This window comes from Orcinus orca, chromosome 1 (assembly GCF_937001465.1).
Source record: "Orcinus orca chromosome 1, mOrcOrc1.1, whole genome shotgun sequence".
Taxonomy (NCBI): domain Eukaryota; kingdom Metazoa; phylum Chordata; class Mammalia; order Artiodactyla; family Delphinidae; genus Orcinus; species Orcinus orca.
Window position 1 is genome coordinate 106359605 of NC_064559.1, and position 27670 is coordinate 106387274.

At 43.1% G+C, this 27670-nt stretch overlaps 2 long non-coding RNA genes and 1 other non-coding gene across 3 annotated transcripts; 1 reads left to right on the plus strand and 2 right to left on the minus strand.

The window, feature by feature from the left end:
- Window positions 1-311: 311 nt before the first annotated feature.
- On the minus strand, window positions 312-475 carry LOC117198781 (U1 spliceosomal RNA). The gene has a single exon (XR_004480029.2). It is a non-coding gene; the product is annotated as a U1 spliceosomal RNA (small nuclear RNA).
- Window positions 472-22494, plus strand: LOC117198776 (uncharacterized). Its single transcript, XR_007473604.1, has 3 exons — window positions 472-837; window positions 1154-1234; window positions 21313-22494. It is a non-coding gene; the product is annotated as an uncharacterized LOC117198776 (long non-coding RNA).
- On the minus strand, window positions 21518-27571 carry LOC117198772 (uncharacterized). Its single transcript, XR_004480020.2, has 4 exons — window positions 27333-27571; window positions 25356-25423; window positions 24516-24607; window positions 21518-21653 (listed from the first exon to the last, which is right to left on the minus strand). It is a non-coding gene; the product is annotated as an uncharacterized LOC117198772 (long non-coding RNA).
- Between the last annotated feature and the right edge of the window lie 99 nt (window positions 27572-27670).

Here is a 27670-nt window from a genome sequence, read left to right on the forward strand (position 1 = left end):
ACAGCACCTACTTTTTTTTTTTTTTTTGGGGGGGGGAGGTATGCGGGCCTCTTACCGCCGTGGGCCCTTCTAACGCAGAGCACAGGCTCCGGACGCGCAGGCGTAGCGTGCACGGCCCACGGATCCAGATCGCTCCCCGACACGAACCCCCGCCGCCAGTATTGGTAGATGGATTCCTAAGCACTACACCACCAGAAAAACCTATTTTCTACTTCTAAAAGTACTTATAAAGCCCGAAGTAAAACTACAGAAATCCTGGCTGCATGTTACACACATCGCACAAATTAATTCTACTATTAAACACCAGTTATAGGGGGAAAGCGCGCACGCAGTCCCCCACTACCACAAATTATGCAGTCGAGTTTCCCGCATTTGGGGAAATCGCAAGCGTCAGCACACCCGAAGTGCAGTGGGTGAGCCTCATTCTGGGAAAACCATCTTCATGATCATGGTATTTCCCCTGCCAGGTAAGTATGAATCGCTTTCCCCGCCCCCCCGTACAGCCTTAGACGCCTACACTGTACACACACGCTCCCCACCCACCCTCCGCACCCCCTCCCCTTCCACGCCTCTCAGCCCCTCCAAACGACTCTGCTAATAAAATCCAAGCAACTTCTCCCGAAAACTTCCACAGTCCGGGAAGTGGCTCGCCGGGATCTGTACCCGTAAGCTGCAAGATTTACATAAGCCAAGCCCCATTCCTGACCTCTAAGGCGGCTCCTCTCCTCCAACCCCCGCCCTGTCCCCGCCCTGCCGAGATGACCAATGGGCGGGCCGGCTGCTGAAGGGGAAGTGACGTCACCATGGCCGCCCACTTCGGGAGCCCACCAAGCCGAGGTAACACGCCTCTTATCCTTTATTTGAGATACAGCGGGATTTTGCCACTCTCCTCGAAATCTTACCTTTTGTCCTGCGTTACACTCTGGGGAAAGGAATTCTGGGATCGTGTGTTATGCTGATCCAAAAATTTTTTAAGTAGTAAAGAAGTTGTAAAACAATGGATACAAGTATATATGTATGTGTCTTGTGTATAGACATACAGATTCAGGGTTTCATCTCAGAGTGCTACTCGGTGTATTTTCTGTGCACGTCCTTCTATACTTCAATCTCGTGGTTTCCCAGGGACCATGTTTTTCCTTTCCCCACCATACAGAATACAAGAAATGAAGATTCTGAAAAAGAAGCTGATGACCAAGATAAGGGATAGAAAGATGACTTGTTTGCTTGAAGAGAGGTTGGTTGGTTGGTTGGTTTTCTCTTACTGGGTAAGACTGGGCTAGACCTTAGGGTGGGGAGGGGGGAGACTGCAGAAAGCAGCCAACTTGTGTTTTCAGACCAGAGAGCAAGGAGTGGTGTAACTTGATCCTTGAGGGTGCCTTTGGCTTAAGGGGGAAGTTGACTCTTCTGGAGAATCTTGGAGTCAACAACAAAGGAACTCAGCACCCAGCTAACTTCCAGGAAGAAGCTTCCTTTCCTCCCCTGCTTTCCCCCTTTCCCCTCCTTTCTCTCTCTGCAGCCATCAGAAATAAACTCTGGCTCATTTCATCTGAAATATGCTTTATTCCAGGGATAGTAATAGCTCAGAGAATCTCCAGCAAACTGGAGAACCAGACTGTACAAACAGGGAAGAATAAGAAAGGCCAATGGAAGGGAGCACACAGACCAAATGGGAAGGACACTAGTGCCCCCTGCTGAGTGACATACCCTGTAGCTTTGCACAGGTGACACTACTGGCCCTGGACACTAGACAGCTCCAATGGTTCCATGACTTCTGCTGCACCTGGTCGGTGTTAAACTAAGGATCTTGAGGTAGGGAGATTCTTCTGTTGCAGGGGACAGAAAAAATTTCCCCGGGGCCTACTCCTTGTGTCTCTCAACTCCTGTCAAATGCTGGAGTAGTTGTTGCTGATGGGGATTGGCCAGCTCTCGGTAATAGACCCACACCTCAGTCCCTAGGAAAACTAAGTCAGCGAATGCGTGATCCTTAAAAGTTGCAGAATGTGGGAAGTTTCTCATACAAACAAAGGGGGCTCAGATACTAGATGGCCTAGATATGACAAAAGACCCCCCCTGTACCCAGCACCCTGCAGCCAGCCCTGTGGATAACATTATAAATCCAGTGCCCAAGCCACTGCAACCCTGCCTCAAATATACACGTGTGCACGACCCAACCTCGGAGCATACTAGATGTTTATCCCTGAGCAGAGGGTGAGGGTTTCAACCTCTTATACAGGGATGGTGGGTACATCATCCAGTATTATTTACATTATCTCCACTGAGAATTGAAAAGTTTGAAAGTTCATATTTCTGGGGGTAGAGTAATTGATCTAAAGCCATGGTAAGAAATAGCCACCCAAACTGGTTCTAAATCCTCTCTATCCACCAATGTCCAATGTAGGAGTTTCCTGTTGCTACTGTAACACATTACCACACAGTTAGTGGCTTGTAAAAACATGCATTTATTATCTTATGGTTCTGGAGGTCAGAAGTCCAAGATGCACCTCACTGGGCTAAAATTAATGTGACAGTGGAGGTGAGGTTCTTTCTGGAGGCTCTAGGGGAGAATCTCTTTCTTTGCCTTTTCCAGCCTCTAGAAGATGCTCACATTCTACTCTCACAGCCCCCTTCCATCTTCAAAGCCAGTCACGGCTGATCAAGTTGTTCTCAAAACACATTATTCTGACACCAACTCTCCTTCCTCCCTCTTTCACTTATATGGACCCTTGTGATTCCATTGGACCCTCCAGGATAATCTCCCCATCTCAAGGTCCTTAATTTAATCACACCTGCAAAGTCTCTCTTGCCATGTCAAGTAACATGTTCACAAATTCCAGGGACCAGAATGTGGACATCTTTGGGGAAGCATTATTCTGCCGCCACAGCCAGTCTCCTCAGTGAACACATTTCTGCAAACATATCAGTCAGTGGTGGCCCCTCTCTTCTGAAAGCCAGGTGAAAGCAACTGAGTCCACTGCCTTTGAATGTCAGCCAGTCAACAGCTGTGCCCCGTGTTGAGGCATTTGAGTCAGAGAGAGAGGAGAAAGTCTGTGGGGAGAGGAATCTGAGCCCCCAGTGCCTGGGAAGTTCCCAGGGACCAGAGCTGAGAGCTGCAAACGCCTTCATGGGAGGAGGAGGCTGGAGAGGGTGTTAGGAGCTGAATGTATGTGTTCCACCACCCGCCCCCCAAATTCATATCTTGAACCCTAATCCCTGTAGGGCTGTATTTGGAGAAGGGGCCTTTAAGGAAGTAATTAAGATTAAATGAGGTCATAGCCTTGGGACCCTGATCTGATAGGATTAGTGTCCTTACAAGAGGCGATACCAGAGAGCTTGGGCTCCTGCCCTACCCCAGCTCAAGCAAGGAGAAAAGGCTATGTGAAGACTCAGTGAGGCATCTGCTATCTGCATGCCATGAAGACAGCTCGCATTGGAAACTGAATTGGCAAGAACATCAATCTTGATTTTGGACTTCCAGCCTCCAGAATGTGTGAAAACAGATTTATGGTTAAGCCACCCAGTCTATGGTAATTTTTTATGGCAGCCCAAGCTGACTAATACAGGAGGTTACTTAGCCAGTGGCCCAAGCAGCTTCTCCTAACTGGCCTTTGTGGGATCTGCCCCAGTTTTGTTCATTTCTTGTAATTAGTACTTGCAACCTGTTTTGCCCTTGTTAGGGCTGATCGGTGACTTTAGAATGAAGATTGATCACCTGGTTTAGGATTTCATAGTCCAATTTACTCCATGTAACAATGACCTGCACCAAGGATCTTCTTAGATTTTTTTTTTTAAACAAGTTTGACATCTTCCCAAATATCAACCTAGCATGACTTGGACAGCTGGACTGAGATTCTGCAGAGTGACCCCATGACCCCATGTGGCCTGCATTTCCTTTTCTCATGAGAGATTTCCGTGCTTTGGACTCTCCAAACCACAGACCAGGGTTTTGCTGCTGGTAAGGGATCTGTGCCTAGCTCTGGGGAAACCTAGGGAGAAAGGAAAGATCCCCAGAATCAAGGCAGGGGAGGCTGCTCTTGTGGGAATAAAGGAGTCTGGAGGATGAGAGAGGAGGCTGGGGTGTGTGTGTGTCCAGCATGAGGTCAGGGGAAGTTCAAGAGAGGGCAGCTGCCATTCTGGGACCAGAGGCTAGAACCTCCATGGCATTCACGTCCTCCTTATTCTTCCTCAGCTTCCGCCTCCCCCGTCCTTGCCATCTTCCCCTACCTTCTCCCCAGGCGTTTTTGTTCCCACTCCTCCTTCTTGTTCCTGCCCCTCTTGCTCCCATCCTCCCACCCCTTCCCCCCGACCCCCAGAGCAGGCCAACATGGGAAGGGACTGCCCCAGTCTGAGAGGACGACGAGGGAGTATCTTCCACCAGCCTGAGAAACACGAACACATTGCTCTCTGGTCAGAACCTGGTTTGGAGGAGACAGAGCAAGATGGCTCTGCCTGAGGAGCTCATCCTCCACAGCCAACCCAGGCAGCACGGGCCTTAGGCCGACCCTGGGGATGTGTGACCAAAAGTCAGGAAGCTCTCTACTGGGACCTGGAACATCTGGTTCAGGAGGCCCCAGACAGGTTAACCTTTTGATGCCTGCTTCTTTACAAGGCAAAGTTCCAAGGAAAGGGGCATGGCGTCCCCCCCTGTCCACCTGGTGTTTATGCAAGGGTGGGTCTGAGAAAACCCATCTGTTCCACAGGGACCAGCTGAAAGTTCATAGTCAGAAGTTAGTGGGGTCCCAGGTGCACCGACTCCACCACCACCTTCACTTCCTCTACCACAGGCTCTTAGTCTTGGATGAGATTTCCACCATCAAAGTCAACCTGGGGGTGGGGGGAGGGTGGGGAAGCAACATCTGGGAAAAGAAACCTAATCTAAACTGACTAGTTCTTTTTTGTTTGTTTGTTTTTGTGGTACGCGGGCCTCTCAGTGTTGTGGCCTCTCCCGTTGTGGAGCACAGGCTCCAGACGCGCAGGCTCAGCGGCCATGGCTCACGGGCCCAGCCGCTCCGCGGCATGTGGGATCCTCCCGGACCGGGGCACGAACCCGTGTCCCCTGCCTCGACAGGCGGATTCTCAACCACTGCGCCATCAGGGAAGCCCTAAACTGACTAGTTCTTGTGCAATAGTATGGTCATCAATGGAGCGTTTCTAGGGTTCTGATTTGACTTTGTCTTGCTTTGCTGTTCTACATTGCACTTTCATATACTGTCTTAATTTTACTAAACTTTGTTGAAAGTAGACAAGTTTTTTTTTCTTTATTCCAATATTAGTTGGCACCTTAGTTAGTAGTGTTCTCAGCAGCAGAATAATGCCCCGTCTAGGTTGTCCCTGTTGTAATTCCCCAAACCTGTGAATATATTACATCACATAGAAAAGGACACTTTGCAGCTGTGATTAGGATAAAGACCTTGAAATGAGGCAATTATCCTGGACTATTCAGATGGGCCCCCTGTAATTACACGGGACCTTAAAATTGGGAAGCAGAAAAGAAGGTCAGGATGATGCAAAGCGAGAAGGACTCTACCTGCTGTTGCTGGTTGTGAAGATGGATAAAGAGGGCACAAGCCAAGGAATGTGGGTGACCTCTAAAACCTTTTCAGAAAAGACAAGGAAACAAATTATCCCCTAGAGCCTCCAGAAGGTAAGGCAGCCCTATTGACCCCTTGATTTTAGTCCAGTGAGACCTTTGTTGGACTCCTAACCTACAGAACTGTAATATAGTAAATGTGTGTTCTTTTAAGCCACTAAACTCATGGTCACTTATTACAGCAGACATAGAACACCAATTCAGTAAGTGTCTAGCACATTCACCTTAGCAATAATAAGATGGGGGACACATGAACCCTGTATAAATCTGCAGGTTGTCTGTCTGTCTTTGGCTGACAAGTCAAGAGATATTGGTACATGTTTGAAGCATTACATTAGGTATGTTTTTTCCTTTCCATTTTTTTCCCCTAAAGAACGCTCACCCTGTTTCCTGCACAGGTGTACCCAAGATGGTTCTCATTGCAATTACAGCAAATTGAAGACATTGGTGGCGACACATTTGCTTTTAAGAACGGGTTCTAACATGTAGAGGGAAACAATATAATTTATGGAAAGTTAAATACTGTAGAATCCTCCATTCCAAAGATACATTTTTTGCAACTTTATTTTTATTAGGGTGAAGAACTACTTTTCAAAGGTGAAACACAAGAATGCCTTTTAGGAGTTTTTCCTAAAAGTAATTGATCCTGACGAGGTCTGAGATTTACTGGATTCATATGCTGTTGTTCTCATAAATGTTACATCCATAAAATGAAATTCTTAGAAGTAATATTTGAGTTCTCCATTGACTACTGATTACACCATCAATGGATTCCAGCCCTGGCAGCACAGGGAGGAAGGAAGAATTGCTGGGATGCTTGCATCACCACAGGGCAAGAGGTCCTCAAATTTTACTACTTTATCTTTAAGTAAGACTTCATAGATTGGCTGACTTTTCATCCATTCTGCTAACTCTGCCAGTGAGTTCCTCTGTAGTGACAGCTAAAGGCACTCATGGAAAATACTTAAATAACCAAGTGTAAAAGCAGAAGTCGAGGTCACTTTATCTACTACGGAAGGAGAGCATGTGTCTACCTCAGGCCTGAGTCTTTATTTTTTTTTGGCGGTACGCGGGCCTCTCACTGTTGCGGCCCCTCCCGTTGCGGAGCACAGGCTCCGGACGCGCAGGCCCAGCTGCTCCGCGGCATGTGGGATCTTCCCGGGCCGGGGCACAAACCCGTGTCCCCTGCATCGGCAGGCGGACTCTCAACCACTGTGCCACCAGGGAAGCCCAGGCCTGAGTCTTTTGATGGATCTTTTTGTGATTGATGGTGGTGGTGGTGACAATGGTTGAGCTTTTTGTTCATGTTGTTGCTTAATTTTTCAACCATTACTAGGAAATAATTGTGCAGTGAGTGCTTGATTTTAATTCTGGCAGGCAAAAGAACATAACTAAGGACTTTTCCCAAGGAATGCTTTGAGATCTTTATGTCAATTTGTGGTATGACTTATACACTTTTCAATTAAAGATTCTTAAAGGAAGACAAGCTTATTTATAGGTTTGAATCAGTCTTATAGAACAATAGGTTTTCAACTGGGATCCGCAGCCCACCCGCATCAGAAACATGTGGTTTGTGTTTACGTGAAAAACGCAGACTCTAGGCCTCACACCAACGAAACCTCCGGGGATTGGAGCCCAGGAAGGAGCTTCTGTAATCTCCACAGCTGATTCTGAGGCACTCTAAATGTAAGAACTGCCCTTTAGTACTTTTAGATAGGGGATTGTTACAAAATGACAAGAGGGTAGATCATTCTTTTAAACTTAGACTTCAAGCATTAGACAGTGAGGTGAGCTCTTTGTGACAGTTTGTCTTTCCTATTCCCCACTCAGCCTAGGGACTCGTGCAGAAATTAGAAACAAAGTAGGGGGAAAAATCGTATTTCTTTGTACACATTTTTTTTTGAATTTTATTTATTTTTTATACAGCAGGTTCTTATTAGTCCTCAATTTTACACACAGCAGTGTATACATGTCAATCCCAATCTCCCAATTCATCACACCCCCACCCCCACCCCCCGCCACTATCCCCGCTTGGTGTCCATAAGTTTGTTCTCTACATCTGTGTCTCAATTTCTGCCCTGCAAACCAGTTCATCTGTACCATTTTTCTAGGTTCCACATATATGTGTTAATATACGATATTTGTTTTCCTCTTTCTGACTTACTTCACTCTGTATGACAGTCTCTAGATTCATCCACGTCTCTACAAATGACCCAATTTCATTCCTTTTTATGGCTGAGCAATATTCCATTGTATATATGTACCACATCTTCTTTATCCATTCGTCTGTCGATGGGCATTTAGGTTGCTTCCACGACCTGGCTATTGTAAATAGTGCAGCAATGAACATTGGGGTTCATGTGTTTTTTTGAGTTATGGTTTTCTCAGGGTATATGCCCGGTAGTGGGATTGCTGGGTCATACGGTAATTCTATTTTTAGTTTTCTAAGGAACCTCCATACTGTTCTCCATAGTGGCTGTATCAATTTACATCCCCACCAACAGTGCAAGAGGGTTCCCTTTTCTCCACACCCTCTCCAGCATTTGTTGTTTGTAGATATTCTGATGCTGCCCATTCTGACTGGTGTGAGGTGATACCTCATTGTAGTTTTGATTTGCATTTCTGTAATATTTAGTGATGTTGAGCAGATTTTCATGTGCATCTTGGCCATGTGTATGACTTCTTTGGAGAAATGTCTATTTAGGTCTTCTGCCCATTTTTGGATTGGGTTGTTTGTTATTTTAATATTGAGCTGCATGAGCTGTTTATATATTTTGGAGATTAATCTTTTGTCAGTTGATTGGTTTGCAAATATTTTCTCCCATTCTGAGGGCTGTCTTTTCGTCTTGTTTATGGTTTCCTTTGCTGTGCAAAAGCTTTGAAGTTTCATTAGGTCCCATTTGTTCATTTTTGTTTTTATTTCCATTACTCTAGGAGGTGGATCTAAAAAGATCTTGCTGTGATTCATGTCAAAGAGTATTCTTCCTATGTTTTCTTCTAAGAGTTTTATAGTGTCCATTCTTATCTTTAAGTCTCTAATCCGTTTTGAGTTTATTTTTGTGTATAGAGTATGGTGTTAGGGAGTGTTCTAATTTCATTCTTTTACATGTAGCTGTCCAGTTTTCCCAGCACCACTTATTGAAGAGACTGTCTTTTCTCCATTGTATATCCTTGCCTCCTTTGTCATAGATTAGTTGACCATAGGTGTGTGGGTTTATCTCTGGGCTTTCTATCCTGTTTCATTGATCTATATTTCTGTTTTTGTGCCAGTACCATACTGTCTAGATTACTGTAGCTTTCCAGTATACTCTGAAATCAGGGAGTCTGATTCCTCCAGATCTGTTTTTTTCCCTCATAGTTTTAGCTATTCGGGGTCTTCTGTGTCTCCATACAAATTTTAAGATTTTTTGTTCTAGTTCTGTAAAAAATGCCATTGGTGATTTGACAGGGATTGCATTGAAACTGTAGATTGCTTTAGGTAGTATAGTCATTTTCACAATATTGATTCTTCCAATCCAAGAACATGGTATATCTCTCCATCTGTTGGTATCATCTTTAATTTCTTTCATCAGTGTCTTATAGTTTCCTGCATACAGGTCTTTTGTCTCCCTAGGTAGGTTTATTCCTAGGTATTTTATTCTTTTTGTTACAATGGTAAATGGAGGTGTTTCCTTAATTTCTCTTTCAAATTTTTCATCATTAGTGTATAGGAATGCAAGAGATTTCTGTGCATTAATTTTGTATCCTGCCACTTTACCAAATTCATTGATGAGCTCTAGTAGTGTTCTGGTGGCATCTTTAGGATTCTCTATGTATAGTATCATGTCATCTGCAAATACTGACAGTTTTACTTCTTCTTTTCCAATTTATATTCCTTTTATTTCTTTTTCTTCTCTGATTGCCATGGCTAGGGCTTCCAAAACTATGTTGAATAATAGTGGTGAGAGTGGACATCCTTGTCTTGTTCCTGATCTCAGAGGAAATGTTTTCAGTTTTTCACCATTGAGAATGATGTTTGCTGTGTGTTTCTCGTATATGGCCTTTATTATGTTGAGGTAGGCTCCTTCTATGCCCACTTTCTGGAGAGTTGTTATCATAAAGGGGTGTTGAATTTTCTCAAAAGCTTTTTCTGCATCTGTTGAGATGATCATATGCTTTTTCTTCTTCAATTGTTAATATGGTGTATCACGTTGATTGATTTGCTTATATTGAAGAATCCTTGGATCCCTGGGATAAATCCCACTTGATCATGGTGTATGATCCTTTTAATGTGTTGTTGGATTCTCCTTGCTAGTATTTTGTTGAGGATTTTTGCATCTATGTTCATCAGTGATATTGGTCTGTAATTTTCTTTTTTTGTAGTATCTTTGTTTTGTTTTGGTATCAGGGTGATGGTGGCCTCATACAATGGGTTTGGGAGTGTTCCTCCCTCTGCTATATTTTGGAAGAGTTTGAGGAGGATAGGTGTTAGCTTTTCTCTAAATCTTTGATAGAATTCACCTGTGAAGCCATCTGGTCCTGGGCTTTTGTTTGTTGGAAGATTTTAAATCACAGTTTCAACATTAGTGCTTGTGATTGGTCTGTTCATATTTTCTATTTCTTCCTGATTCAGTCTTGGCAGGTTGTACATTTCTATGAATTTGTCCATTTCTTTCAGGTTGTCCATTTTATTGGCATAGAGTTGCTTGTAGTAATCTCTCATGATCTTTTGTATTTCTGCAGTGTCAGTTGTTACTTCTCCTTTTTCATTTCTAATTCTATTGATTTGAGTCTTCTCCCTTTTTTTCTTGATGAGTCTGGCTAGTGGTTTATCTATTTTGTTTATCTTCTCAAAGAACCAGCTTTTAGTTTTATTGATCTTTGCTACTGTTTCCTTCATTTCTTTTTCATTTATTTCTGATCTGATTTTTATGATTTCTTTCCTTCTGCTAACTTAGGGGTTTTTTTGTTCTTCTTTCTCTAATTGCTTTAGGTGTAAGGTTAGGTTGTTTATTTGAGATGTTTCCTGTTTCTTAAGGTAGGATTGTATTGCTATAGACTTCCCTCTTAGAACTGCTTTTGCTGCATCCCATAGATTTTGGATCGTCGTGTCTCCATTGTCATTTGTTTCTAGGTATTTTTTAATTTCCTCTTTGATTTCTTCAGTGATCACTTCGTTATTAAGTAGTGTATTGTTTAGCCTCCATGTGTTTGCATTTTTAACAGATCTTTTCCTGTAATTGATATCTATGCTCATAGCGTTGTGGTCAGAAAAGATACTTGATACAATTTCAATTTTCTTAAATTTACCAAGGCTTGATTTGTGACCCAAGATATGATCTATCCTGGAGAATGTTCCATGAGCACTTGAGAAAAATGTGTATTCTGTTGTTTTTGGATGGAATGTCCTATAAATATGAATTAAGTCCATCTTGTTTAATGTATCATTTAAAGCTTGTGTTTCCTTATTTATTTTCATTTTGGATGATCTGTCCATTGGTGAAAGTGGGGTGTTAAAGTCCCCTACTATGAATGTGCTACTGTCAATTTCCCCTTTTATGGCTGTTAGTATTTGCCTTATGTATTGAGGTGCTCCTATGTTGGGTGCATAAATATTTACAATTGTTATATATTCTTCTTGGATCAGTCACTTGATCATTATGTAGTGTCCTTCTTTGTCTCTTCTAATAGTCTTTATTTTAAAGTCTATTTTGTCTGATATGAGAATTGCTACTCCAGCTTTCTTTTGATTTCCATTTGCATGGAATGTCTTTTTCCATCCCCTCACTTTCAGTCTGTATGTGTCCCTAGGTCTGAAGTGGGTCTCTTGTAGACAGCATATATATGGGTCTTGTTTTTGTATCCATTCAGCTAGTCTGTGTCTTTTGGTGGGAGCATTTAATCCATTTCCATTTAAGGTAATTATCAATATGTATGTTCCTATTCCCATTTTCTTAATTGTTTTGTGTTTGTTATTGTAGGTCTTTTCCTTCTCTTGTGTTTCTTGCCTAGAGAAGTTCCTTTACCATTTGTTGTAAAGCTGGTTTGGTAGTGCTGAACTCTCTCAGCTTTTGCTTGTCTGTAAAGGTTTTAATTTCTCCATCAAATCTGACTGAGATCCTTGCTGGGAAAATAATCTTCGTTGTAGGTTTTTCTCCTTCATCACTATAAATATGTCCTGCCAGTACCTTCTGGCTTGCAGAGTTTCTGCTGAAAGATCAGCTGTTAACCTCATGGGGATTCTCTTGTGTGTTATTTTTCCCTTGCTGCTTTTAATATGTTTTCTTTTTATTTAATTTTTGACAGTTTGATTAATATGTGTCTTGGTGTGTTTCTCCTTGGATTTATCCTGTATGGGACTCTCTGTGCTTCCTGGACTTGATTAACTATTTCCTTTCCTATATTAGGGAAGTTTTCAACTATAATCTCTTCAAATATTTTCTCAGTCCCTTTCTTTTTCTCTTCTTCTTCTGGGGCCCCTATAATTCGAATGTTGGTGCATTTAATGTTGTCCCAGAGGACTCAGACTGTCCTCAGCTCTTTTCATTCTTTTTTCTTTATTCTGCTCTGCAGTAGTTATTTCCACTATTTTATCTTCCAGGTCACTTATCCGTTCTTCTGCCTCAGTTATTCTGCTATTGATCCCTTCTAGAGTATTTTTAATTTCATTTATTGTGTTGTTCATCATTGCTTGTTTCCTCTTTAGTTCTTCTAGGTCCTTTTTAAATGTTTCTTGCATTTTGTCTATTCTATTTCCAAGATTTTCGATCATCTTTACTATCATTATTCTGAATTCTTTTTCAGGTAGACTGCCTATTTCCTCTTCATTTGTTAGGTCTGGTGGGTTTTTATCTTGCTCCTTCATCTGCTGCGTGTTTTTCTGTCTTCTGATTTTGCTTATCTTACTGTGTTTGGGGTCTCCTTTTTGCAGGCTGCAGGTTCGTAGTTCCCATTGTTTCTGGTGTCTGTCCCCAGGGCTAAGGTTGGTTTAGTGGGTTGTGTAGGCTTCCTGGTGGAGGGGACTAGTGCCTGTGTTCTGGTGGATGAGGCTGGATCTTGTCTTTCTGGTGGGCAGGTCCACGTCTGGTGGCGTGTTTTGGGGTGTCTGTGGCCTTATTATGATTTTAGGCAGCCTCTCTGCTAATGGGTGGGGTTGTGCTCCTGTCTTGCTAGTTGTTTGGCGTAGGGTTTCCAGCACTGTAGCTTGCTGGTTATTGAGTGAAGCTGGGCGTTGGTGTTGAGATGGAGATCTCTGGGAGATTTTCACTGTTTGATGTTACGTGGAGCTGGGAGGTCTCTTGTGGACCAATGTCCTAAAGTTGGCTCTCCCACCTCAGAGGGACAGTACTGACTCCTGGCTGCAGCACCAAGAGCCTTTAATCCACACAGCTCAGAATAAGAGTGAGAAAAAATAGGAAGAAAGAAAGAAAGAAAGAAGGAAAGAAAGAAAGAAAGAAAGAAAGGAAGGAAGGAAGGAAGGAAGAAGGGAGGGAGGGAGGGAGGGAGGAAGGAAGGAGGGAAGGAAAGAAAGAAAGAAAGAAGATAAAATAAAATGAGATAAAATAAAGTTATTAAAATAAAAAATTATTAAGAAAAAAATTAAGTAATAAATAAATAAAAAATAAACGGACAGATAGAACCCTAGGACAAATGGTGACAGCAAAGCTATACAGACAAAGTCTCACACAGAAGCATACACAGTCACAAAAAGAGGAAAAGGGGAAAAAATAATAAATCTTGCTCTCAAAGTCCACCTCCTCAGTTTGGGATGATTTGTTGTCTATTCAGGTACTCCACAGATGCAGGGTACATCAAGTTGATTGTGGAGATTTAATCCGCTGCTCCTGAGGCTGCTGGGAGAAATTTCCCTTTCTCTTGTTTGTTAGCCCACCTCCCAGGGCTCAGCTTTGGATTTGGCCCCGCCTCTGCGTGTAGGTCACCGGAGGGCGGGCATCTGTTCTTCCCTCAGACAGGACAGGGTTAGAGGAGCAGCTGCTTCAGGGGCTCTGGCTCACTCAGGCCGGGGGGAGGGAGGGGTATGGATGGGGGTCGAGCCTGTGGCGGCAGATGCCGGCGGGATGTTGCACCCGCCTAAGGCGTGCCGTGCGTTCTCCTGGGGGAGTTGTCCCTGGATCCCGGGACCCTGGCAGTGGCGGGCTGCACAGCCTCTCGGGAGGGGAGGTGTGGATAGTGACCTGTGCTCGCACACAGTCTTCTTGGTGGCGGCAGCAGCGGCCTTATCGTCTCATGCCCGCCTCTGGGGTCTGCGCTGTTAACCGCGGCTTGCGCCTGTCTCTGGAGCTCCTTTAAGCAGCACTCTTAATCCCTCTCCTCTCACACCAGGAAACAAGAGGGAAGAAAAAGTCTCTTGCCTCTTTGGCAGGTCCAGACTTTTCCCCGGACTCCCTCCCGGCTAGCCGTGGCGCACTAACCCCCTGCAGGCTGTGCTCACGCCGCCAACCCCAGTCCTCTCCCTGTGCTTCGACCGAAGCCCAAGCCTCAGCTCCCAGCCCCGCCCGCCCCGGCGGGTGAGCAGACAAGCCTCTCGGCTGGTGAGTGCCGGTCGGCCCCGATGCGGGAATCTCCCTGCTTTGCCCTCCGCACCCCTGTTGCTGTGCTCGCCTCCCCGGCTCCAAAGCTTCCCCCTCCGACACCCGCAGTCTCTGCCCGCGAAGGGGCTTCCTAGCGTGTGGAAACATTTCCTCCTTCACAGCTCCCTCCCACTGGTGCAGGTCCCGTCCCTATTCTTCTGTCTCTGTTTATTCTTTTTTGTTTTGCCCTACCCAGGTACGTGGCGGGTTTCTTGCTTTTTGGGTGGTCTGAGGTCTTCTGCCAGCATTCAGTGGGTGTTCTGTAGGAGTTGTTCCACGTGTAGATGTATTTCTGATGTATCTGTGGGGAGGAAGGTGATCTCCGCGTCTTACTCTTTTGCCATCTTCCCCGAGACCTGTAAAGCTTTTGATTTCTCCATCGAATCTGAATGTGATCCTAGCCGGGTAGAGTAATCTTGGTTGTAGGTTCTTCCCTTTCATCACTTTAAATATATCATGCCACTCCCTTCTGCTTTGTAGAGTTTCTGCTGAGAAATCAGCTGTTAACCTTATGGGAGTTCCCTTGTATGTTATTTGTTGTTTTTCCCTTATTGCTTTCAATAATTTTTCGTTGTCTTTAATTTTTGCCAATTTCATTACTATGTGTCTCAGTGTGTTTCTCCTTGGGTTTATCCTGTATGGAACTCTCCGCACTTCCTAGACTTGGGTGGCTATTTCCCTTCCCATGTTAGGGAAGTTTTTGACTATAATCTCTTCAGATATTTTCTCGGGTCCTTTCTCTCTCTCTTGTCCTCCTGGGACCCCTACAATGCAAATGTTGTTTCATTTAATGTTGTCCCAGAGGTCTCCTAGGCTGGTTCATTTCTTTTCCTTCTTTTTTCTTTATTCTGTTCCGCAGCAGTGAATTCCACCATTCTGTCTTCCAGGTTACTTATCCGTTCTTCTGCCTCAGTTATTCTGCTATTGATTCCTTCTAGTGTATTTTTCATTTTAGTTATTGTATTGTTCATCTCTGTTTGTTTGTTCTTTAATTCTTCTAGGTCTTTGTTAAACATTTCTTGTATCTTCTTGATCTTTTCCTCCATTCTTTTTCTGAGGTCCTGGATCATCTTCACTATCATTATTCTGAATTCTTTTTGTGGAAGCTTGCCTCTCTCCACTTCATTTAGTTGTTTTTCTGGGGCTTTATCTTGTTCCTTCATCTGGTACATAGCCCTCTGCCTTTTCATTTTGTCTATCTTTCTGTGAATGTGGTTTTTGTTCCACAGGCTGCAGGATTGTAGTTCTTCTTGCTTCTGCTGTCTCCCCTCTGGTGGATTAGGCTATCTCCACATTTTGTTTTAATAGCCACCAAAAAGGTTGTTTCATTTCCTCTCACTGACCCTGTCCACTATTTATGTAACCCTTCAACATATCATTATAGCAACATATATAAATATATATCACACATTTATTCACACATATGCATATTCTAAAGCACTGCGAAGACACAGACTAGGCTTTAGCACAACTGAGGTCTGCTCACATGTCACTTAAAAATGATCACTGGTTCGTTTACAGAAGCCTTTCAATGGGCTTGGATTTTTGGATTTGTTGTTTCCCTGGTGTCACTTCTGTCATCCCCAGTGTCTGTCTCCTCTAAGTTGGCTGTCTTAGTGAAGCAGTCATCTGAGCACCAGGACATGAAGATCTCTACCATCACCTTGTTTGTATGTTTCCATGAACCAAGGCACAGCCCTGGCATTTCCCTACCCCATGAATGGTCAAAGATTCAGTGTAGCAACAAACGTTCATTTTGATTCAAGGTTTTGTACATTCCATCCATCATTCTGCTAAACCAGCCAGCATATTATGAGAAAAGCCTGAATATTACAGTATTCTATTAGAATGCAGGTGAGCTATTCCCCAGAATCTGTGGGGGAAAGATGTGTTTAACTTTTAATTCAGACTTGGAAGAGGATACTGCGGTGACGATCTACCAGGTCAGGGAGATCTTGGCTGATGGCTCAGGAAAGCAAACCAAGGCAGGTACATAAGACACAACCTGAGGCCTCCTGGAATATTCTTCTTAAAATATCCTATCGTTCCACTGGTGATGTTTTTGTCCCCATGGTAGTGTTGGATACTGGATTATTATCATACACAGGATGATCTGCTTAATGTTTCTGGCCCTGTCTGAATTTATCCATAGGAAATCGTACTATTCTTGAGGAAGAGGAAGACCAAGACCTTATCTGTTCTAGGTAACTATGAAGAAACATGGGTCTTAATTCAGCAGTGACATCTGGTCATCTCAGATGCAGGGAAATCTGAAAGTGCTGAATATGCCTATTTCTTCCATTCTGACAACCACAAAGTGTCCCTTTTAATAATGTTGTCTGTTTTCACTGCAGTACTTGTATAGGCCCCTTTATGAATCCCTCTCAATTATAGTAACCTACAGTCAGTTGATGCAGGGGTACTAATCAGCCACCCGATTTCTTGCAGTCTCCTGTTCTCTCCTTTTTATTAAAACCAGCGTGAGATGCATATCTGCCTCTGTCTGTTTGGCCTTACCACACTGGCAGGTATTTGATGGCAAGGAAAGGAACGAGAGAAAAAATTCATATCACATCTCAGTATTAGAGAAATTGGCCTTGAAGACACAGGACTTCTAGGAGCCCATTAGGCTGCTAGAGCCTGTTCACTTGGCTGCTACATGTAAATGTCACCAAAAACTTACGCTATTGTTGAAGCCGCCTTTACGGTTTCTGAGGGCATGTGTGATGTGACTGCTGTGTCCTGGGGTAGTTCAGTCTCCTTCCTCCTGGACTCGTTTCTGATCAGTGCTCAGAGCACGTCATGCTCACTTTCTCCCCCTCCCTCTCTCTCCCTTTCCCTTTGCAAGCACCCGCCGGCCCCAGATAGAAAGGATTTTTATACCTCCCTTTATGGGGACTTCCCATTTCTTTTCTGTGACTGTTAGGCAGCTAGCTACAGATGAGCAGCAGGGGAAGGCAGAGGTGGAGACTCAGGATATGTGAGCCAAACAAAGAGGGGCTGAGGGACAGGCTGCGGTCAGCGGTCAGCACGTCCTGAAGCAGCAGGAAGCACCTGGCCGAAGGGGAATTCCCCGAGGCACGCAGGCGCAGTTTGAGCCAAGCGATAACCGGAGATAATCCCAACTTCATTATGTCATCATTATAATAGAATTTACATGTGGTTTCAATCCCCCCCTCCCCGCCATGGGCTTTTCTTAGCGAATTTGGGTAAAAACATGGAATTATGGGTAAAAGCATGTGCAATATAACCCGTCACTCACGTGACGAGACCTTGTCCCTGGATCTTAACCCAACTCCTACCCTTAGGTTCAAAGCGCTTATAAACACCCCGCGCCCCTGTAGCTGGGCTGGTTTCACTTCGCAGAAGCCAGTCTGCGCTCTCTCCGAGAGTGTGTCTATGCTTTAAGTAAACTTTGCTTTGAACTTACACCCGAAGTGTTCATCTGCAATTCTTGGCTTAATATTACAAGGACCGAGATGGCTGGTCCAGATTCATCTATTGACCTCCTCGGTTGAAAGCCTCCAACACAACGCACACCAAACCCATAACATGACCGGTCCCTTAACCCTCCCATCAAAACCCGCCAGGACTCTGTGTTCACGAATATTTGCTGTTTAATCATCAGTCCTCCTGACCCCACAAAGCGCAGTCTGGAGCTGCTGGTGGTAGAAGAGAATGAAGTCCAGCAGGACTCACTGGATGAATGTGATTTGACTGGTTCTATTGGCCATCGTCTGTCAGACTCCTGTACGCCTTACACAAGTGCCTCATTCCAATGGGATAAGAGGGAGGTCTCCACAGTTCTAGACGTAAATGGTGAGTACTCCCATTATAAAGAACATTAAGATCCTAGTAGGTCACGAGGTAGCATTTGTATTCTTTGTATCCAACAACCAGTACAGGCTATGAGCGGCATCCCTGTAAACAGGTCCTCAGACTCATGTTAATTTGAATTACATTCTTGGATTTAATTTTTTTTTTTTTTTGTGCGGTACACGGGCCTTTCACTGCCGTGGCCTCTCCCGTCGCGGAGCACAGGCTCCGGACGCGCAGGTCCAGCGGCCATGGTTCACGCGCCCAGCCGCTCCGCGGCACGCGGGATCCTCCCGGACCAGGGCACGAACCCGCGTCCCCTGCATCGGCAGGCAGACCCCAACCACTGTGCCACCAGGGAAGCACTCTTGGATTTAATTTTTAAAAGGCATCCATCATGTGCCTTTTCATTTTTCTTGTCCCAGGCTGACCTCTGTCACCTGGACCCCCCTCACCAGTGCAGGCATTTGGTATCAAGTCAGGCTAGAGAGGGGAAGTGGAGGGGTAAGGGCAGGATCTCGGCTGCCACCGTCTCACCTGCAGGAATTTGTGTAACAGACCTCTTTTTTTCAAGATAAGGATCCTCATACTCATGAAATTATGTTGCTAATTTTATTTATTGAAGAGTTTCTTACAAAGTCTCTGGCTTTCCACACGTTTTCAGTCTGCTCCATATCTGCAGTGTCTGTTATATTGTTCGCCAGCTCCAGGCTTTTTCCCTGGGCTGCCTACCTCCCTCTGAAGCATTTACATATCAGATCCTGAATATAAAATCCTGTCCATGCCCTGTGATTTCCAGGAAGCCAAAGATCTGTCTCAGGTGTCCCATCCTTCGGAAATAGCCATGGTTCTCCTCCTTTGTGTAGCAACAATGAGCCTTCCACGTGTGGGTTATAGTTTCAATCGTGTGTGTAGTCTCAGTGGTATAATCTCATGGAAACTATCCACAACCTGTACACCTGATGGGGTTATTGACCTAATTTATGAGCAAGTTCCCCTTGGGCAGCAGTTGATAGGGCGTGTAGATTAAAACCTGGTTTGCGTTACTTCTCGGGTTATGTTTTTGACTTTTCTTCTATGAGAAGCATTTGCATTGTTAGAAGCTTTACTCATAAAATCATTATTTTTAACATCTTTATTGGGGTATAATTGCTTTACAATGGTGTGTTAGTTTCTGCTTTATAACAAAGTGAATCAGTTATACATAAACATATGTTCCCATATGTCTTCCCTCTTGCGTTTCCCTCTCCCCTTTCTTAAAATTACTCCTTCTACATGTTCGGTAAAAATCCAGAAGAAATGAATTGAGCTGGAATCTGAGGCCAGGGAATGTAGGAGAGCATGGTAGTGAATTAACTTTGGGCCAGATTTATGCAGACCCAGGGAGATACACAAGAATACAAGATGATCATTGCTTCAGACAAATCTAATTGAGAAGGCAAGTTATTTATATGAGAGTGTCAGAGAAAGATCAAAAAATCTTTAGGGCCAGTGGGAAAGAAGTCCACGCTGGAGTAGATGGAGAGAAGAAAAAGAATGGTGTGAAATAGTGTAGGTCTAATGAGTAGTTCTAAATCATGCTATTATAAAATAAAAACTGGGTGAGTTTTTATCTAACATGAATGCCTTAACCCAGTCCATTGAAATTCTGATTCTAAAGTTCTGCAGTGAGGTTTGGGTATCAGTATTTTTAAAAACTCTGCTAATTTGCATCTAGGGATTAGAAGGACTGTGGATCTGGTAGGATATCAGTAACCAGTATGGCAACGTCCATTGTGTGGCTGCTTCATAGAAAACCTGAATATCAGCCATTAGGGGAATTTGCATTCTTCTCTCAACAGAACTATTTGTACAGCTCAGAGAAGAGAAAAGAGAAAAAAGGTAGATAAGTTAGATATATAATATCTCTGCTTGGATCCAAGTTTCTCACAATTTTTATCGTACAAGATAAGAGTTTAAAAAAAATTACATAAAAACCCAGAGTATAAAATAGTACCTCCCCTTCCCACAATAATGAAATTTAGTGTTTCCTTTTCTACTGTTAAAATGCAACTTGCAGTTCGCTATTCACTAAATGGATTTCCCTAACGGGTTCAGAACTGCAGATTCAACAAATTGATTTTTTTTTTCACTTAATTTTTTCCTTATGCAAAAACCCCATAATGAATCTTAGGCCTCATTCTCCTATGTTTATCCTTTTTCATGCGCTTCTATGCACTAGCATAAAAGAGTAGGAGAGACTCTTTCTTTGGGAAAAGTTTGAGAAGAAAGTGATGAGAATCTAATATAACTAAAACTAATGCTTTTTCACTTTTACTTCAGAGTTTTGTTTTTCTATATGTTGAGAATATTCCTAGAAATGCCCTAAGGTGGATCCATCATGAAATTACCTTTCTAGAATGTTGGTGTCTATGGGATGCAAATGGGTTGGGCCACAGTTACACTCTCTGCTCTCTTTTTGCTAATTTCATTTTGAGTTTCCTGTTTTTCCATTTGTTCCTCAGCCCCTTTGGAGAAGGACTTCTCTGTAAAGCCTTATTCCTGTCCAGGAGGGTGACCAAACAACCTCCATTAACTGTTGACACCTCCAGATTGGAGCCTTTCCTCTCCCTTCCCCCAAATGTATGGAAAGGGCCTGTGGCCTGCGTTCTAGGGCCAGGGTTGTCAATAACAGGCCACGTGGTTTTAGTTAGTCCCTAGCCCCTTGGAAACATAGCTCCTCATCTGTAAAAGGTGGAACTGGACTTGGAAACATTCTGAGGTTCCTGTTGGCTCTCACATTCCAGGGCTTTCCCTGTAGCCTGCCCCTCCTCCTCAGAAGGCAGGGACATAGAGATAGAAGAGGGTGTGTTTCTCTACCAAGGATCCTCTGCTCCCATAGCAGTCTGTTTCTGAAAGTGTACAAGGGATGCTAAGCACATCCATCCTGGTACATGTGAGAAAGTCATCATTCGGTCCAGATGAAGGGGATTCAAGAGGGACGTACGTGGCTGCTAAGGATTGGGTGGTGGGGATTCGGTAAGGCTTTGCAGCAGCTTTGAGCTGGGATATCACCAAGCACTGGTGGGGTGAGGACAGGGGTCCCTAGATCCTGCACCACAGGCTGGATGAAAGTTTAGGGAGGTATTTCTTCTAACTCATGTACCTCACTCTCCACTTCAGCCAGCCTGTGGCTCCCCCTTCAGCTCCTCCTGTCGACAGGAGCTCAGCCTGCCCCTGGCCTCTGTCACCATGTAGCCATCCCTCCAGGCTCAGCTATCAGCAGGACCTAAAAAAACTCACATTTCATCTCTCTCTCTCCCTCTCTCTCCTCTCTCTCCCTCTCTCTGTCTTTCACAGATACCAATTACTTTAGGAACTAAGAAGAGATATCGCCAATTTGGAAGAAACCACATTATAAAATGTACCTTTTCCATTTGATGAAAATAAATCTGCAGCAGCAAGTCAAGTTAAAGCCCAAACAGAACACTGGAGGGATCCTTTCCTGAGAATCAACCTTACAGCCAACAACTACTCTCCACACGCCAAGACACAGATCTGATGGAAGAAATCCCAGTTATCAGCCTCCAAGGGTGATTCATTGATAAGGAGACCAATGCTTTGATGGACACACAGTTTGGAGAGACCTTAACTCTTGCTCGTCTCAATGTTCATCCTCCACACACCAGCATCAGGAGCAACTGGAAGAAGGCAACATGTCAACCTGGTCATTCTTTGCCACTAGATGGACTGTACTAGGATCTGAGGGCATTAACTATGCAGTGTTCTTGCTGAAACTGTTTAGCCTGAGTTTCATCATGAGGTAGTTATCAGATGACTGCAGAATTTAGGCCATTGAACAAGACAAGTGGCCTGTCTTTCTTCAAACAGTCAACATCTCCACAAATAAGACAACAAAAAGGAGAATAGGTGTTTTGGATTCCCAAGGACTAAAAAGATTGTGTCAGTATATTTCTTTAGTCCTTTGGAACCCAAAACCTCTCCTCAGCTTTCTGTGGTTGTCTTCAATGGTGGTGACATTGACTTGCTTGCAGAGGACAGGTCAGTTGTCTGGCTCAAGGGTCTACATTTTGCAGTTGTCTGATCATTTCCTCAAGGGTTCAGTTGAACCCTTTTTGCCAAGAACACCACTTACTGCATGCTGTGTGCTTCCAAGCACAGCCCCTTTGGAGACTAAGAGTGTCCACTTTGCCTGTCACCACTACTGTCATTTTAGCATTGGACACTTTGTTATGCAGGGGCCATGAGATCCGTTCACTGGAAAGACAGGTTTTCTGTCTATAATCAGTAACTTGATTAGCGGTACTTTGAGAGTTTATGAATATCTTGTTCCATGATGCTCGTTCTCTAAATATTTTACCATCCCTTATTGTTCCCTCATGTATGTCAATTATCATACTTGTGTTTGTACCCTGGACATTTTCTAATTCAATCATTCTGTAAACTTGTATTCCTGGCCTTGTGCTGTGGGAAAGACAATCCATACCCCTTCCATATCATTAAAAGTGTTTTTGAGTTTCACTGTGGACTCATGCGTTTTTAAAATTCAGTGTTATAATCCATTATTATCATGATTGATTTTAGTGGGTATAGATATAAATTAATATAAATATTCTTGTTTCTCCTATTCATCTTTATATCTTAAACTCTCCCACATTTTTTAAGCTATATTTACCATTTGTAGGCGATTGTATTTACTGTGTTTGTTTTCTGTGTTATTTTATTTTATTTGTGTGTGTGTGTTTGGTATTTACAAAGGACTGGCTAAATGCACTAATTTTAGCTAGTGCACTAAAATTTTTGACCCCTTAGTCCCTGAGTATGTTGTCACATTTCTAATATTTGGAATATAAGTTTTAAATGACATCTCTCAACTTCAACTTTTACCACTGTGATGATCAAGGACATTATTCTACTTTTCTCTTTTCTTCTGTCTTTACCTACCACTTCTTACAGTATTATTTCAACCCAATCAAATGTATACCCTTTACATTCGATTTTTCCCACCTTGTTCCCACCTCTTTTTTTTTTTTTTTTTAATGAGGGAACCGGCAAGGTAGGGGTAGGAGCTGGAGGGGCCCACCGGGCCCTTTATACACCCTAGTGGCACAGGATGGCTGCCCCACCCTGAGAGTGCCAGCAGCCTCCCTGCAGAGGCCCGAGGGTATGCCCAGGCTGCCCCCAGAGCAGGGCCCATGACACACTGGCTTAAATCTACAATTACATATATTCAATGATGACCAGCTGTACAAAACTCAAAAGTTTCCTCAGTCAGCTCTTGATGAGTAGAGTTCATCCTTAAAGATTCCTCATGATGGAGTAAGGACTCCCTAAGTTTGGCATATTTAATACTTGTTTTCTATTGCTTTGATACATGGACAGCTTGACTGAATATACATGACTTGACCATAATGAATTTACTGATTTTTTAAAAAACATCTTGCTTTGTATGTTCTATTGAGATATAGAATGTAACTTTCTCTCCATTGAGGGCAAAGGGAGGCCTGGAGCTTCACAGAAAAAAAATTTTTTTTTTAATCTTAAAAATAAATAAATTAATTAATTAAACAAAATAAAATCTTTTAGCTCTAATAGGATAGGTCTTAGAGTTGACCATTCCAGTTCTATTTCTCCCAGGTCTCTATGACTTTCTCTCTGATCCTTTCTCATTATCTTTTATTCATTACTATTCTGTTTGATGCTTTCATTTTTTCGTTCAATGTCCCTCCTAATTTCAGACAAATATGATCCCTTATGTACTTTGTCATTTAGCCTCTTTTCCAGAGAATTTTCTTTTCCTTCAATTTTTTCTAATCTCTGCCAATTCTAATTTCTCATTTCTTCTTTCTTGTCTACTTCTATTTTGTGTTGTGTATTTATGTGAAGTTTTGGGGCTTTCCCCCGTGTGTGTGTGTGTGTGTGTGTGTGTGTACAAATGCTTTGTTCACAAACACTTAATTCAGATACAGATGCCGTTTCACACTTTTCCTATGTTTTGTGATGGATTTTGAAGGGAATTTTTTCATGACCCGAAATTTTTAACTATTTATGTTTTTTATCCTGTCATCTTAGAATAAATGTCTGTTGTATGATTTTTATTTTAACATGACTGGATCTACTTGAACGAGAAACAGCAGTTTCTAGGTAGGAACAGTTCTAGGTAGGAACAGATTAGTGCTTTGAGTGGCTTAGTCGATTTCTTAGTTCTAGATCTGTCTTGTGCAATTATTTTAGCAGATGTAAGGTTTTGGGGAAAGGCATGGTGTGTCTCCTGATTCTGGGATTCTGTTTCTTCCAGTAGGACCTTTAATTTCTACCAGTTACTTCATTCTTTCTCTTCACCACAAGCTTCCAAAGGATGCTACCTTCATCTAGGTCTCACACTTGATCCCAGTAATTGTGCCTCCTCAAAATTGTCACCCTCTGGTTCTCTGCACTGTCAAACCCCTTCCTGTCAATTCCCCAGACACCAGAGCTATATACGACCAGGTCTTAGGCATCCTCTGAGTTTATCCACATGCTCTTTCTGTGAGTAATTTTACCTGGGTTCCCTCCTGAGTATGTCCTCCTTGCTCTCCTCTCCTTTATATGCAGAGTCTTTGCTGATCCCTCTACTGCTGTGTGGCTCCAAGACCTGGGTGAAAACAAACCAGTTGGAATCCACAGTGTTCTCTGGCCTCTGGTTGTTTAGGGCAGGGTTATGAGTGGTGTCTTTGACTCTCTATGTTAAGTCTCTAGCCCTCTGAAATATGTGTTGATAGATTCAGCTGCCGTTATCCTAGGTGGATCTGTGGTCTCCTATCATTCTTTTTCAAATGAAGAATTTCAATAGTACACAAAATTGACAGAATTATATAATAGAACATCCCCATCTTTGTCAGCCACGTTCAACATTTATCAACTTATGGCTGAAATTGTTTTACTACAATTCCACCCACTTATCTTTTCCTATATTATTTAAAGCAAACCTCAGACATCATATTTCATCTGTAATTATGCCAATATGTTTCCCTAAATGAAGACTCTTTCTGAAAGTATTATCATAGCACTACAATTATTCATAAATCAATTTAAAATCTTTAATATCATAAAAATAGTGTTCAAATTCCCAGTTATTGTTTTTAAGTTAGTATCCTTCCTTGGGAGCCAAATAAAATCCACAAATTGTAATCAGTAGGATATGTGTTTAAGTCTTTACATATATGTTTACCCTCAGTTCCTTCCTTCCTTCCTTCCCTCCTTCCTTCCTTCCTTCCTCTCTCTCTCTTGCTCCAGCTCTCTCTTGGTCTCTTGCTGTCATTTTTTTTTTTTTTTAAATCATTCATTTGTTGAGGAAACTGAGCTGTTTGTTCTGTAGCATTCCTGCAGTCTAAATTGAATACCTGGGTGTACTTTCATAAATTCTCTTGTCCTCCATATTTCCTTTTTGGTGGTAGAATCTAGAGCAGTGCTGTAATAAAAAGAAAATACAAGGCACATATGTAATTTAAATTTTACTAGTAGCCACACTGCAAGCTAAAAAAGTATAATCACACAATAATATAAATATGACCTATTCAATACATAGCTAGTTAATGCTACACAGTAAAGGAAATATAATTCTACCAGTTTTAAAGCTGTGTTTAATAGAAAAATATTGTGCATGTCTTCATTTTTTATTTTTACATTCACATGAATTATAAATTAAATATAATTAAAATCCAGTTCCTCAGTCCTACTAGCTACATTCTAAGTGTTCAACAGCCATATGTGTCTAGTGGTCCCTATTTTGGACCTGGCAGATACAGAGACTGATGAGATTCACGTCTGATATCTTGGCAAGACTACCTCAGAAGTGGTGTGTGCTCTCTGGTCAGGAGGCACATCAAATCCTGTGTGTTTCTTCAAATAATATTAGCAGCTCTTGGAGTTCAAGGCCTAGATCCATTAACTGATTATGTGGAGCAAAAGGGTGATGTTCCATCATCATGTATTATTTAACTGGAACACTTGTATAAAAAGAAACTTCCCCTAAATACTGTTTATTTATTTAGTGGTACCCTCTGTAAAGAAAACTGCAGCTTAATGAGCAATTCCCCAAGCATCTTCTGTGGTCACCAGTTAGTTTATTTCTTTTTTTTTTCCCCTGTGCTAATATGAATTCAAAGTTTCAAACACATTGAAGTATTTCAATTCGTGGCAATATAGTCTTTACTGACACTCCAATTATCCTCTCTTTCAGTAGGGAAAGTGACTTTAAGCTGGCTCCTTCATTCTTTTGATAAGATCCTAATAGTCTTTGAGAACTTTCCTGATATCAGTATGACAAGGTGCTTCTGTCTCATCTTGAATATTTTCTGCCTGAGTTGGACTCAGTCATTTCTCTAAGAATCTCTGGTTTCTTTTTGTGCAAAACATTATTCTCAAGTCAAATTGTGTAACCTAAAGATACTCATTGGAATTGGTTTATTTCTAGGTCTTTCCAGTGGACAGAGCTAGGAAATACTCATATTTGTATGTATTCATGTATTTACATATATCCACATTCACAATTCAAATTCAGAACTACAGGCTTTTTATTGAACGTCTATCGTACATCTGCATCTCTTTTCTCTAATACCAGTATTTTTGTTTTTAAGGACACTGGGACTAATAGAAATACGATATTTCATACAGTCTCCTTTGCTTTTTCCTACATTACATGGACAAAAGAATAAAGAAATACTAACAATGCCAATAACAACACAATTGAAGAAAGCAGTTTTAAATTCTGTCCCTGTCCTGGGGTACATATAAATTACTGTGTTTTATAGCCTCTTGGGAGAATTCTTATCCATATGCTTGTTCCACAAAAGGCATACACAGGTTCATTTGTTACATTGTGCTTTCAATGTCTAGAGGCGACATTTTAAAAATTAATTTAATTTTATAATGATAAAAAAATGAATGTGGTTTCCAACTCAAATCAAACCAAACAAGGCATATTCACTATAGTCTAGCCTGGACTTAAGATGTGCACGTGTCTCAAAGGCCTGGGTGGATGTGGGTCAGGGATCCCTGGTCTCCTCAGACGCCGGAATCCTTGGCCTTCCTCCTCCTTCAGGCTGAGCTTGGGACGAAAGGACGAGGTTTCCTGGAGTGAAGGTTCAAATCTTAGCCTAACAGCGGCTTTCCGTGTCCAATGGAGACTTAGAAGCGAGAAATTCTGAATAAAATGGGAATAAACTGGGATAGGATCCATTAATATTTGGAATAATAGGGCACCTGAATACAATACAGTACTTCCCATCCAGGTCTGGAACCCTCGACCCGAAAGCTAAGACGCTGTCACCCTGGCTGCTCAGCGACGTCACAGCCCCGCACCGCGACCCTTTACTCACAGGGACCAGCGCGCAATTACAAGACGTGCGGTGTGAAGTCCCCTCGCGAGGCAGGACTCAGTGGGCGCAGCCTCTGCCTTTTGCCCCCGAGACCCAGGGTGACCCGACGAGGGGGTGCCACCGGCTCGGTCCCTGCGCCCCTGGGCGGCGGGGCCGGGGCCTCCGATGGCCAGCGACGGGCAGAGTCGCCAGGGTGCAGCGGGGACGCCGCGGACTCCTCCCCCCACCTGCCCGCCATGGCGTCCCGCGCGCCGCGTGGAGCTCCTCTTCAGGAGGCGGCGGCAGAGCGCGGGGGACGCGGCTGCGAGGCGTGGGCGGCGGCAGGAGGGTCGCGGGTC